Genomic DNA, 13921 nt, shown 5'->3' with positions numbered 1-13921 from the left:
AATAAGTTTTAATCTCCAGGAAATTAACCACTATATCTAAACAAGACTCTTCCAAAAGATGATGCAAGGTTTCAAGCTGAACTGAAACAGTCTTTTACAATGAATTATAAAATGTGTCAAAGAAATATCTGGGCGTAACTTCACTCTAATGTGGTGACGTGAAACCAGAATGGTGAATTGTAGCTAACTGATGACAATCTCAATAGCAGGCTGCACAGGGATATTCCCAGCATCCCGTGTCACCCACATTAAATTTTAATCCTAGTCAGCAATGGCAGACAGCTGCACCCCCTTCAAATTTCAGGATGCGACAGCTGGGACCCTCTCTCTCTGCATAAGTCAATAATGAATGGACATCAGGAAGAAAAAAACCCAGTTCCCACAAGCTGCTGGCCTCATCAGACCAAGACAATGCAAACACAGAACACATAGATAACACACAGATAACCTGGACATGTATCTATAGAGAAAGGTGAGCAGGTGAGAACACAGAACAATGGGCATCCTGTACTACATGCATACAGGGCTGAAAAAAAGTTTCAGTCCCTCCTAAGATGGTCTGTATTTTAGCACAATTTATACTCTATACATTAGATCCTAATCTGATAAGAGGGAAAGATAACCTCACTGAGTAAATAACTCAGATTTATTTGCTTTTTTCCAAAACAAGTTACCTAGATACATGATTTTCCTGCCCAAGGGGCTCTCAGTCTCGTTCTGTCAGTGAGGCAGAATTTGAATCCTGGCTGCTCTGGTTCACAACCTGCTTCTCTAACCACTATTTCTCCAAGTTTCATAATTTTTTTTTTTTTTTGGGGGGGGGGGGGGAATAGTTTTAGTTATTAATGTATGTTACAGCAATAAAGCATTTTATTTGCAACACCATAATCTGCATTATTCCATGAAAAATAACACTCACAAAGCTGGCATCGTTTTTTCTGCCCAGGAGTATCAGGCCACTAATCCAAGGACCCATGTTCCTAGGTGTTATCCAAACACTGTTCCGCCTTCCCCATGAACATCCCCCACCCATTAACCCGCAATGTGGGCCTACATCTCCAAATACCTGGTTTCTAAAGGTTTGCGGGGCAGGAGTGCTCACCAATAGCTCCTCCCCTGTCAGCACTGATTCAAAATGGTACCAGAGACCAGCAGCAATAATCTCACAGTACTACTGTGAGGAGTAAAGCTGCCATATAAGGCTATGAGAGCTAGCATTATTTTTCCTTGAATAACACAGATTGTGGTGTTCATCGCAAGCTGTATTATTTCAATTTTCATAATAATGTTTTGTATGCATTTGCATCTCATTATTATTTATCCTGAAGTAACTTTAACGTGCATTATGTTAACATAAAATGGCAATAATGTATGTTAAGGTAAAATTATGTATCATACCTGATAATTTTCTTTCCATTAATCATAGCTGATCAATCCATAGACTGGTGGGTTGTGTCCATCTACCAGCAGGTGGAGATAGAGAGCAATCCTTTTGCCTCCCTATATGTGGTCATGTGCTGCCGGAAACTCCTCAGTATGTCGATATCCAAGCTCCATCCGCAGGACTCAGCACTTAGAGAATTACACCCACAAAGGGACACTCTGCTCAGCTCACCACCGCCGAAACGGGGGAGGGGAATTAACCCAGCTCATCCCCACACAAGTGGGGGAGGGGAATCCGTCCAGCTCATCCCCGCGGAGCGGGGGAGGGACACCACACCCGCCGATGCGGGGGGATCTGGCTTATCCTGCAACCGCAACCGCGGGAGGAGCTGACTGACCCTAACACCGCCAAAGCGGGAGGGGTACAAAGCTGCCCTACTGCCGCACGAAGTGGGAGGGAGCGTCGGCAGAATTTAAGTCTCAATCCAGCCCCGTAAAACGGAGGGGAGAGGAATGCAGCAGCTCACTGTAACACAAATTCGTCTCAACTCTTGAAGAATCCATTGAAAAACTTGAACACGAAGTCCTCCTGAATAGGAACTGAAGACTAAACTTGAACCTGAAATGCAACCAGAATATAAACAATACAGATATCTGGGAGGGGCTATGGATTGATCAGCTATGATTAATGGAAAGAAAATTATCAGGTATGATACATAATTTTACCTTCCATATCATCATGCTGATCAATCCATAGACTGGTGGGATGTACCGAAGCAGTACTCACCCAGGGCGGGACATTGAAATCCCTGACCGCAACACTGAAGCTCCAAACCGGGCCTCCGCCCGAGCAGCCACAGTCAAGCGGTAATGCCTGGACAAGGTATGGGCCAATGCCCAAGTTGCCGCCTTGCAAATCTCTTCCAAGGAGACGGACCCAGCCTCTGCCATCGAGGCCGCCTGAGCTCTAGTGGAGTGAGCCTTCAGCTGGATAGGCAGCACCTTCCCCGCGGCCACATAAGCCGCTGCAATGGCTTCCTTGACCCATCTTGCCACTGTAGGCTTAGCAGCCTGCAGACCCTTACGAGGACCTGCAAACAGCACAAACAGATGATCCGACTTCCGGAAATCATTGGTCACTTCCAAGTATCTGATGATGACTCGTCTCTCATCCAGATATTTGAGAGCAGAGTATTCCTCTGGGTAGTCCTCCCTATGAAAGGAAGGGAGACAGAGCTGCTGATTCACATGGAAGCGAGAAACAATCTTGGGCAGGAAGGAAGGCACTGTGCGAATAGACACTCCTGCCTCAGTGAACTGCAGAAAGGGCTCTCGACATGAGAGTGCCTGGAGCTCGGAAACTCTTCTGGCTGAAGTGATAGCCACCAAAAAGACTGCTTTCAACGTCAGGTCTTTCAGAGATGCCCATGACAAGGGTTCAAAAGGCGGCTTCTGCAAGGCTCTTAGCACCAGGTTGAGATTCCACGCAGGCACCACTGAGTGCAGAGGAGGGCGCAGGTGATTAACTCCCTTGAGAAAGCGCACCACATCTGGCTGCGAAGCCAGGGAAGCACCCTTCAGGCGGCCCCTGAAGCAAGCCAGAGCCGCTACCTGGACTTTAAGGGAACTGAGCGACAGGCCTTTCTCCAGCCCTTCTTGCAGGAACGCCAACACTGAAGAAATTGGAGCAGTGAAGGGAGAAAGTGAGCCTGCTTCACACCAAGCTGCAAAGGTACGCCAAACCCTGGCATAAGCAGTAGAAGTAGAGCGCTTCCTCGCTCTTAGCATAGTGGCGATGACCTTGTCTGAGAAGCCCTTCTTTCTCAGACGTTGCCGCTCAATAGCCAGGCCGTAAGACCAAAGGGGGAGGGATCCTCCATCACCACGGGACCCTGATGCAACAGGCCCTGCTCCACTGGCAGCCGCAGAGGATCGTCCACTGAGAGCCTGATCAAGTCCGCATACCAGGGACGTCTGGGCCAGTCCGGACCCACCAGGATTATCCGGCCCGGATGCTTTGCCACCCGGTCTAGCACCCTGCCCAACATGGGCCAGGGCGGGAACACATAGAGAAGCTCCTGTGTCGGCCACTGTTGGAGAAGAGCATCTACTCCCAGGGATCGAGGGTCTCGTCCTCTGCTGAAAAAGCACGGCACTTGGCAATTGGCCGATGACGCCATCAGATCTAGGCTCGGCTGGCCCCAGCGCTTCGTGATGTCCAAGAACGCCTGAGCAGATAGCTGCCACTCTCCGGGATCCAAGGTATGGTGACTGAGAAAGTCCGCCTTGACATTCATGACTCCGGCAATGTGGGCCGCTGACAGCTGTTCCAGGTTCGCTTCCGCCCACTGGCATAGATTCATGGCCTCCTTGGCTAGAGGGGCGCTCTTGGTACCTCCCTGGCGGTTGACATAGGCCACAGCCGTGGCACTGTCCGACAGGACCCGTACTGGCTTCAACGCCAGTACCGGGAGGAACTCCAAAAGCGCCAACCGAATGGCTCTGAGTTCCTGGAGGTTGATAGACCACTTTGCCTCTGCAGGAGACCAGAGTCCCTGCGCTGTCCTTCCCAAGCAGTGGGCTCCCCAGCCCGACAGAGGCGTCCGTCGTGATGACAATCCACTCCGGGGTCACCAGAGGCATTCCTGCAGACAACTTGTCTGTCTGCAGCCACCAGCTCAGCGCCTTGCGCACTGCTGGGTCAAAGGGAAGGCGCACAGCATAATCCTCCGACACCGGAGTCCAGCGCTGCAGCAGAGAGTGTTGTAGTGGTCTCATATGAGCCCTGGCCCAGGGCACTACTTCCATCGTGGCCGTCATAGAGCCCAACAGCTGCACATAGTCCCAAGCCCGAAGAGGAGAGGCTAGATGGGAATCTACACGGAATTCGGCTTTTTTCTATTTGTCTCCCTCTCTTTGGAATGGCCTTCCAAAAGAGATCAGACTTGAGAAATCTTACTTTCATTTTCGGAAACTTTTGAAAACCTTCTATTTTATCAATTATGTAGAACAGAATTTAGAATAATGGAAGAAGGTTATAAATGGGCATCTGTAATATATACTAAATCAAAACTGTATTATCTGTCTGTGTAGATTATATTATGTATTTAATTTTGTATTTGCGGTGTTCTCCTGTGTACTAATCATGAGTTATATTGTTTTCTTCTTATGTAGCTAGTTTGTGGGTTTGCTGTGCTTTCCTGTAATGATTGGAGTTCTAATGTTTGTCCAATTTGTACTTATTGTATTGCTTCTTTTTATAAATTGTAAACCGTTCTGTCTTGCAGTAGCAATAAGATACGGTATATAAATTGACGTAAATAAATAAATAAATATACTAGGAACTGGTCCACCTGAGCCTGAAGTTTGACAATCCGATTGTCTGGCAGGAACACTCTGCCCACTTGGGTGTCGAATCGAACTCCCAGATACTCCAGGGACTGAGTCGGGCGCAGCTGGCTCTTCTCCCAGTTGATGATCCACCCCAGGGAGCTCAAAAGAGCAATCACCCGGTCCACAGCTTTGCCGCACTCTGCATAAGAGGGGGCTCGGATCAACCAGTCGTCCAGATAAGGATGGACTTGTACTCCTTCCTTTCGCAGGAAGGCCGCGATGACCACCATTACTTTGGAGAAGGTCCGCGGAGCAGTAGCCAACCCGAAAGGGAGGGCTCTGAACTGGAAGTGTCGGCCCAGGACTGCAAAACGCAGAAAGCGTTGATGAGGAGGCCAGATGGGAATATGCAGGTACGCTTCCTTGATGTCCAAGGAAGCCAAGAACTCCCCTGCCTTCACTGCCGCTATAACAGAGCGGAGAGTCTCCATGCGAAAGAGCCGCACTTTCAAGGCCCGATTGACCCCTTTGAGGTCGAGGATAGGCCGGACAGAACCTCCTTTCTTTGGTACCACAAAGTAAATGGAGTAACGTCCCTTGCCAAACTGATTTTCTGGCACCGGAACGACCGCACCCAGGCGTATCAGGTTGTCCAAGGTCTGCTGCACTGCCACAGCTTTGACCGGAGACTTGCAGGGAGAGAGTACAAACCCGTCTCTTAAGGGTCGGCAGAACTTTAGCTTGTAGCCGTCTCTGATGACTTCCAGAACCCAAGCGTCTGAAGTTACCCTGGTCCACTCGCCCAGAAACGAGGACAGGCGTCCTCCAATCTGCACTGGGCCATGGACCAGGGCCCCGTCATTGGGTACGAGACCCTGGGGGAGGACTGGAGGGCGCACCTCCGGGACGGCGGTCTCTGCGATAGGAATGCTGCTTGGGGGAGAAGTTCCTTTTGAAGGAAGAGGGGGCAGAGGAGCCCGACTTGCCCGGGCAGTACCGACGGGCTTCCTGAAACCGTCCTCTGGAGTTACCAGGGCGAGCACCAATGGCCCGAGCCCTGACCTCTGGTAACCTCTTGCCCTTAGACGTGCCGAGATCGGTCACAATTTTGTCCAGCTCGACCCCAAAGAGCAGCTTGCCTTTAAAAGGCAACTTAGCCAGGCGGGACTTAGATGCGTGGTCAGCAGACCAATGCTTCAGCCAAAGCCACCGCCGCGCAGAGACTGTCTGAGCCATACCTTTAGCCGAGACTCTCAAGACATCATACAGTAAGTCTGCCAAATAAGCCAGGCCCGATTCCAGGGCCGGCCAGTCAGCCCTCAAGGAAGGATCCGAGGGGGAAGCCCGCTGCACAATCGTCAGGCACGCCCTGGCCACATAGGAGCCACAAACTGAGGCCTGCAAACTTAAAGCAGCCGCCTCGAAGGACGACCTTAAGGCCGCCTCCAATCTTCTGTCTTGGGCGTCCTTTAGGGCCATGCCACCTTCCACCGGCAACGCCGTTTTCTTAGTCACCGCAGTGATTAAAGAATCCACGGTAGGCCAAAGAAAGGTCTCCCGTTCACTTTCAGGCAAAGGATAGAGGCGGGACATAGCCCTAGCCACTTTGAGGCTCGCTTCCGGGACATCCCATTGAGCCGAAATCAAGGTGCGCATGGCATCATGCACGTGGAAGGTTCTAGGCGGGCGCTTCGTCCCCAGCATAATGGCGGAGCCAACAGGGGCTGAGGGAGAGACGTCCTCTGGAGAGGAAATCTTCAAAATGCTCATGGCCTGCATTAACAGGTTGGGCAAGTCCTCTGAGCGAAAGATCCGCGCTGCAGAGGGGTCATCCGCTCCATCCGAGCGGGAATCCGTCTCCTCCAAGGAATCCCCAAAGGACCGTTGGGAGAACTCAGATACGCTGCCCTCATCTACATCAGAGGAGACAGAGTCCTCTAAGGCCTAGAAATCCACCCGAGGGCGTTTACTTCCGGGGTCCTCAATCCCATTATCGGACAAGGGAGCAGGGGCAGCGTCTTGCATAAGGAAGGCCTGATGCAGCAGCAAAATAAACTCGGGGGAGAAACCCCCCAGACTGTGCACTTCAGCAGCCTGGGCCACAGCCCTAGACGCACCCTCAACCGGCGCTCGCAAGAGCGGGGGAGAAACATGCTGCGCATCCAAGATGGCGTCCTGTGCGACACTCCGCGAAGGAGCTGCGCGGGAAGAACGGCGCTTAACTTTAGCCGCTTTTCTGCCGTCGCCCAAATGAAGGGTGGCCATGGCATTAACGTCTCCCACCTCAAGGGCGGCACAAGAAGAAGCCGTCTGAGCAGCGTGGCCGGCCAAGATGGCGGAGGCGAGCAGCGGGGGATGGGCATTTATGGCGGGAAAACCGCCGCACCGAAGAACCGGGACCCTGACCGGCCTCCAAACTGACACCCAACAAAGGCGAATCAGACTTTAAAACCCCCGCATCCCCGCTAGACGCGCACACGCGGTCCGGGGAGCGATTCTTTGCGCCCTCGCTCTCCGACGCCATCAGCCACGTGGCGATCAATCGGGGAACCCCCTGCCCGCTACAAAAAAGGTAAAATTACCTGCTTGCCGCTCCGAGCTGTAACGACCTGGTGTCCCACTGAGTAGCTGCAATAAACGTTTAAATAAACGTCGAAATAAACGCCCTTAAGGACGTCCAAAATTTTTTTTTTTTTTTAAACGGAGCCAGCGGGAGGGGGGAGAAAAGGAGGGACCTGGCACCACCAGGTTTGCACTTGCTCAAGAAGAGCCCTCAACCCCAGGCACTCAACAAAACCTAAAAATTAGGCTTGGAGGCCTAGCCAGAGCTGCTGCTGTGTGTGACCACCACCTGCTGAGATAGAGAACATACTGAGGAGTTTCCGGCAGCACAAGACCACATATAGGGAGGCAAAAGGATTGCTCTCTATCTCCACCTGCTGGTAGATGGACACAACCCACCAGTCTATGGATTGATCAGCATGATGATATGGAAGGGGCAAATGATGTGCATTACCACCATAATGTACCTTAATAACTAACCCCACCTCTAACTGGCTAATTAGAATCAGGTTTATTAACTGAGTAACAAGTAAACCAACCTGCAGAATAAATATGCAGGGCGGAGTTTAGGCATCCTGTCCTATATGAAGGGCCAAAGCTTTTGAGGATGGTCTTCACCTTAAAAGTTAGTGGCAAATCACCATGCCAAAAAAGCACCATAATCGATGTGTATTCATTTGAAACAATATTCCTCGTGTCATTTTTAGCCTGAAAATTGGGGGGGGGGGGGGGGGGGGGGGGGGAATGGAGTAACATTTTGAGGTTTTTCTTATGTTGTGAACAGTGCATACTATACATCATCCCCTGAAATAAACATTTAAAAAAATACAAAACAAAAAGTCCTAAAAATTATATACAGTGGTGGAAATAAGTATTTGATCCCTTGCTGATTTTGTAAGTTTGCCCACTGACAAAGACATGAGCAGCCCATAATTGAAGGGTAGGTTATTGGTAACAGTGAGAGATAGCACATCACAAATTAAATCCGGAAAATCACATTGTGGAAAGTATATGAATTTATTTGCATTCTGCAGAGGGAAATAAGTATTTAATCCCTCTGGCAAACAAGACCTAATACTTGGTGGCAAAACCCTTGTTGGCAAGCACAGCGGTCAGACGTCTTCTGTAGTTGATGATGAGGTTTGCACACATGTCAGGAGGAATTTTGGTCCACTCCTCTTTGCAGATCATCTCTAAATCATTAAGAGTTCTGGGCTGTCGCTTGGCAACTCGCAGCTTCAGCTCCCTCCATAAGTTTTCAATGGGATTAAGGTCTGGTGACTGGCTAGGCCACTCCATGACCCTAATGTGCTTCTTCCTGAGCCACTCCTTTGTTGCCTTGGCTGTATGTTTTGGGTCATTGTCGTGCTGGAAGACCCAGCCACGACCCATTTTTAAGGCCCTGGCGGAGGGAAGGAGGTTGTCACTCAGAATTGTACGGTACATGGCCCCATCCATTCTCCCATTGATGCGGTGAAGTAGTCCTGTGCCCTTAGCAGAGAAACACCCCCAAAACATAACATTTCCACCTCCATGCTTGACAGTGGGGACGGTGTTCTTTGGGTCATAGGCAGCATTTCTCTTCCTCCAAACACGGCGAGTTGAGTTCATGCCAAAGAGCTCAATTTTTGTCTCATCTGACCACAGCACCTTCTCCCAATCACTCTCGGCATCATCCAGGTGTTCACTGGCAAACTTCAGACGGGCCGTCACATGTGCCTTCCGGAGCAGGGGGACCTTGCGGGCACTGCAGGATTGCAATCCGTTATGTCGTAATGTGTTACCAATGGTTTTCGTGGTGACAGTGGTCCCAGCTGCCTTGAGATCATTGACAAGTTCCCCCCTTGTAGTTGTAGGCTGATTTCTAACCTTCCTCATGATCAAGGATACCCCACGAGGTGAGATTTTGCATGGAGCCCCAGATCTTTGTCGATTGACAGTCATTTTGTACTTCTTCCATTTTCTTACTATGGCACCAACAGTTGTCTCCTTCTCGCCCAGCGTCTTACTGATGGTTTTGTAGCCCATTCCAGCCTTGTGCAGGTGTATGATCTTGTCCCTGACATCCTTAGACAGCTCCTTGCTCTTGGCCATTTTGTAGAGGTTAGAGTCTGACTGATTCACTGAGTCTGTGGACAGGTGTCTTTCATACAGGTGACCATTGCCGACAGCTGTCTGTCATGCAGGTAACGAGTTGATTTGGAGCATCTACCTGGTCTGTAGGGGCCAGATCTCTTACTGGTTGGTGGGGGATCAAATACTTATTTCCCTCTGCAGAATGCAAATAAATTCATATACTTTCCACAATGTGATTTTCCGGATTTAATTTGTGATGTGCTATCTCTCACTGTTACCAATAACCTACCCTTCAATTATGGGCTGCTCATGTCTTTGTCAGTGGGCAAACTTACAAAATCAGCAAGGGATCAAATACTTATTTCCACCACTGTAGAAGACTACACAGAATTAATATTTTTGCCCTAGTTGATAGTCATCTGTCTGAAAAGGTTTACAATACCATTTCTAAACATATTGGGCTACATCTGGCAGTCAGGAAAGTACTGTTTTATTTGAAAATTTAAAAAAAAAAGATAGGATTTTTGGCTCATGTTTCACTTGGTCATGTACAACTGAACATGAGCCTGAACTATCATCGATGATTTATTTTACAGCAATTTCGCAGGCTTCCACAGTTTTTGATTCTCTGGTATGTTTTTTTTCCTTTGAGAATTTCTCACAAACATTCAGAGGCTTTTGATCTAATACAGTATAAAAACACTGGTAACCAGAAGAGTTAGCTTCAGTTTTAAAATAAAGAGCTTAACTTATGTTGCTTAATAAATGAATGAAAACAGTAAATAAAATGTTTTTGTTTGCCTCAGGTGGAAAGAGCTTTTTCTTTTCAAAATCAAACCAGGAGTGTGGTTGTTCATTTTACTGTAATGTACTATTGATTTTTATTATGTAAGTTGGTGATAGGGTTTAGCCACATGTCCAGTGGTTTCATCAACATGGCTTTAGTGCTCGTTCTAAAATGTCAGGTTCCACACGGAAGGTGTACATTTGGAATACATCTTGCTTATTTCAGTGTTAATGAGCATGGTATAATCCAAAACCATAGCTGGTAAAAGTTAGAAGCTGCCACCTTCACAACCCAAGCAACTGAACCTTGTACAAGGATGGCACCACACAGACATGAAGGTGGGGTGACTTTAAACCCTAAGTATGAGAGAAAGGGATTACAAATGAATGATTCAGAACAAGCATAGGGGCAGGGGGACACAGAAGACAGACAAAAGCAGATTCTGTAAGAAAGCACTGAAAACAAATTACTCATCATGTTGCTGGCTGTGACATACTGTCAGAAAAGTTAAGCACACTAAGGTAACAGGATTCATTCACAAAAACTGTGCAAACACTATAACATTGTTGTACCAAAAAAGCATTGGGATCACAATTCTAGGAATCCTAGAGAATGGAGAGGTTGTGATCACCTGGGATATTTCCAGTCCAAGTGATTTAAAGTTTAATGCATGAACACAGCTTTGATAATAGAAGCGCCCGTATCAAGTGATTATTACCTACAATGTGTGGAGAGAGAAGATTCAAAATCATCAAGAAATGAATGTGGCAGAAAGATACCGGAATATTTTGTATTGTACTAGGCATTGCAGGTCTGCTTCAAAGACATTTCCACTAACCATTCTACTAAGGAGAGGATCCCTGCTAATTCTTGGGCAGCCCTAGAGGGGCATAATCGAAAGGGGCGCCCAAGTTTTCCTGAGGACGTCCTGGCGAAGGGGCGGGGAAACCCGTATTATCAAAACAAGATGGGCGTCCATCTTTCGTTTCCATAATATGGTCGGGGACGCCGAAATCTTGAAATTTAGGTCTTAGAGATGGTCGTCCTTAGAGATGGTCGTACCCAATTTTTGGCCATAATGGAAACCAAGGACGCCCATCTCAGAAATGACCAAATCCAAGCCATTTGGTCATGGGAGGAGGCAGCATTCGTAGTGCACTGGTCCCCCTGACATACCAGGACACCAGCCGGGCACCCTAGGGGGCACTGCAGTAGACTTCACAAATTGCTGCCAGGTGAATAGCTCCCTTATCGTGTGCTGAGACCCCCAAACCCCACTCCCCCAAACTGTACACCACTACCACAGCCCTAAGGGGTGAAGGGGGGCACCTACATGTGGATACAGTGGGTTTCTGGTGGGTTTTGAAGGGCTCACATTTACCATCACAAGTATAACAGGTAGGGAGGGGGGGATGGGTCCGCCTGCCTGAAGTGTACTACACCCACTAAAACTGCTCCAGGGACCTGCATACTGCTGTGATGGAGCTGGGTATGACATTTGAGGCTGGCAAAAAATATTTAAAAAGTTTTTTTTTTAGGGTGAGAGGGGGTTAGTGACCACTGGAGGAGTAAGGGGAGGTCATCCCCGATTCCCTTCGGTGGTCATCTGGTCAGTTCGGGCACCTTTTTGAGGATTGGTCATAAAAAAATATTGGATCAAGTAAAGTCGCCCAAGTGCTCGTTAGGGACGCCCTTCTTTTTTCCATTATCGGTCGAGGACGCCCATGTGTTAGGCACGCCCCAGTCCCGCCTTTGCTACATTTCCGACACGCCCCCGTGAACTTTGGTCGTCCCCGCAATGGAAAGCAGTTGAGGATGCCCAAATTCGGCTTTCGATTATGCTGATTTGGGCGACCCTGGGAGAAGGACGCCCATCTCCCGATTTGTGTCGAAAGATGGGCGCCCTTCTCTTTCGAAAATAAGCCTGCTAGTGTCCCAGTGGCCTTCTGAGCTAACCTTGCTCTTTGACAACAAGGACTGTGATCTGCCAAGTCCAACACAAGAGCCGGAGTCCCCTTTGGACCTGTCCTCAGGTAATCGAGTCTTCTTCCCAGGCCAGCATATGCTGAAAGGAAATCTTGCTAAGCCTAGTTTGCACACCCACATCTGCAGCCCACTCTGTATTTTTCAGTCACTGGTCTGCAACCATGATCACAACATCCAATTACAAGTTGACATCCTGCTTGTCAATATTAATTATGGGATTCTTTTATAAAGGCTCGCTAGTGTTTTCAGTGCGTGCTGAACACTATGCCATAGGAATACATGAGTGTACACTTATTTTTAGCGTGCGCTAAAATTGCTAGCACACCTTTGTAAAAGGACCCCTATGTGATTTGCAAACTAAAAACCACCTGGCTGGGGATCGAATGAGATCATATAATGACACAGCAGGTATACTACTCCATGTACCAACGCCCGGCTCCCTGTCACCAATATCACCTCCTCCAAGGAAGCCAACAGAAGGTACTGATAAAGTGCAGGAGAAAATCAGGACAAGCACGAGGAGTATAATGTACAGCAAATCATATAAACACAAGGAGGGGCTGCACACAGACCATGTGCCATGCAATCACAAGCCACAGAACGGCAATGTTGAAAGGTAGGCTCACAAAATCTGTATTAGCCAGAAGTGAAATTGCCCAAGGATGGAGCAAATCAAACAAGTTGGAGAAGCATGATAGTTCTTCAAAACTATGTCCTCTTCAGCAGAGATGTACAGCTCTTGGAAATGGCCACCACCAAGGCCTTCACCTTGTGAACTTTCAACTTCTCCTTCCAGTACCAAAAGGAATAGCCAACATCCAGGAGGCTGTCACCAGAAGCCAGACTTCAACAGACTGAAGGGGAAAGGATCCCCAGAGGTTTGCGAGGCTCTTCAGAAATACTGAGTGCTTTCCGACAGCACAACAATTGAGAGCAGCTTCTCTCTCCAGCAGGGGACATCCCCTTCCTCAATGGATAGCTCACCCTGCTCCTGAAGAAGCCCAACCTGGTCCACCAGACTGGGCTTCATCATTGTGATCCAAGGCTGCTGCCAGCTGCAAACCCAAGTTAATCCCAGCATGTGCATGAATCCCCTAGTTGGGCCTTGCTCTACAGTGGGCTGAATGCAGACCCTAACTCCATATCTGAGAGGGCCCCTAATAGGAAAGCTTATGTAACAGAAAACAAAACCTCCCTAGGGCCTTGACAGCCACAAACTTCTGCTGGCTCCCCCTAACAGGCCCTCAAGGGGAATGTGACACTTGTTCTGGAGCAAAAGGAAAAGGAACAGCAAAGGAATGATTTGAGTGAGAGCCTCCCAAATCAGCTGCTTGTCTGTGCGAACCAGTGCACCAGACAGGCTCTATGATCTACCTTGACACCTGGGCCTGACATCAATTGACTCACACTGGTCCCCAAACAAGGGACAGCTGCCTCCCCTTCTTGAGGGGTGTCCCTATGCACTATCCTGGCATAAAAACAGTCCACAACTGTTTCATCACTCCCCACTGAAAAAGCCTAGGAGTTCCCAATGACATGCACCTCACCAGTCCTCAGCCACCAGAGATGCACTGCACCAGTCCTCAGCCACCACAGTGACGCACTGAAGTGATACAGCACTGACTCACTGCTCCCAGTATATGTTTAGGCTCTTCTGAGGCACTCCTCTCCCTCCGACTACAGCCAAGCCATTGACCGCTGAAGTGCTTCTGCTGGGAAATGCTGTGTGTCACTCCAAACGTGGACCCAACCCACTTTAGACAGCCTACAGAAGTTTCCTCCTGCTTGCCATCA

This window comes from Microcaecilia unicolor, chromosome 5 (genome assembly GCF_901765095.1).
Source record: "Microcaecilia unicolor chromosome 5, aMicUni1.1, whole genome shotgun sequence".
Lineage (NCBI taxonomy): Eukaryota > Metazoa > Chordata > Amphibia > Gymnophiona > Siphonopidae > Microcaecilia > Microcaecilia unicolor.
This window is presented reverse-complemented; position numbering follows the sequence as displayed.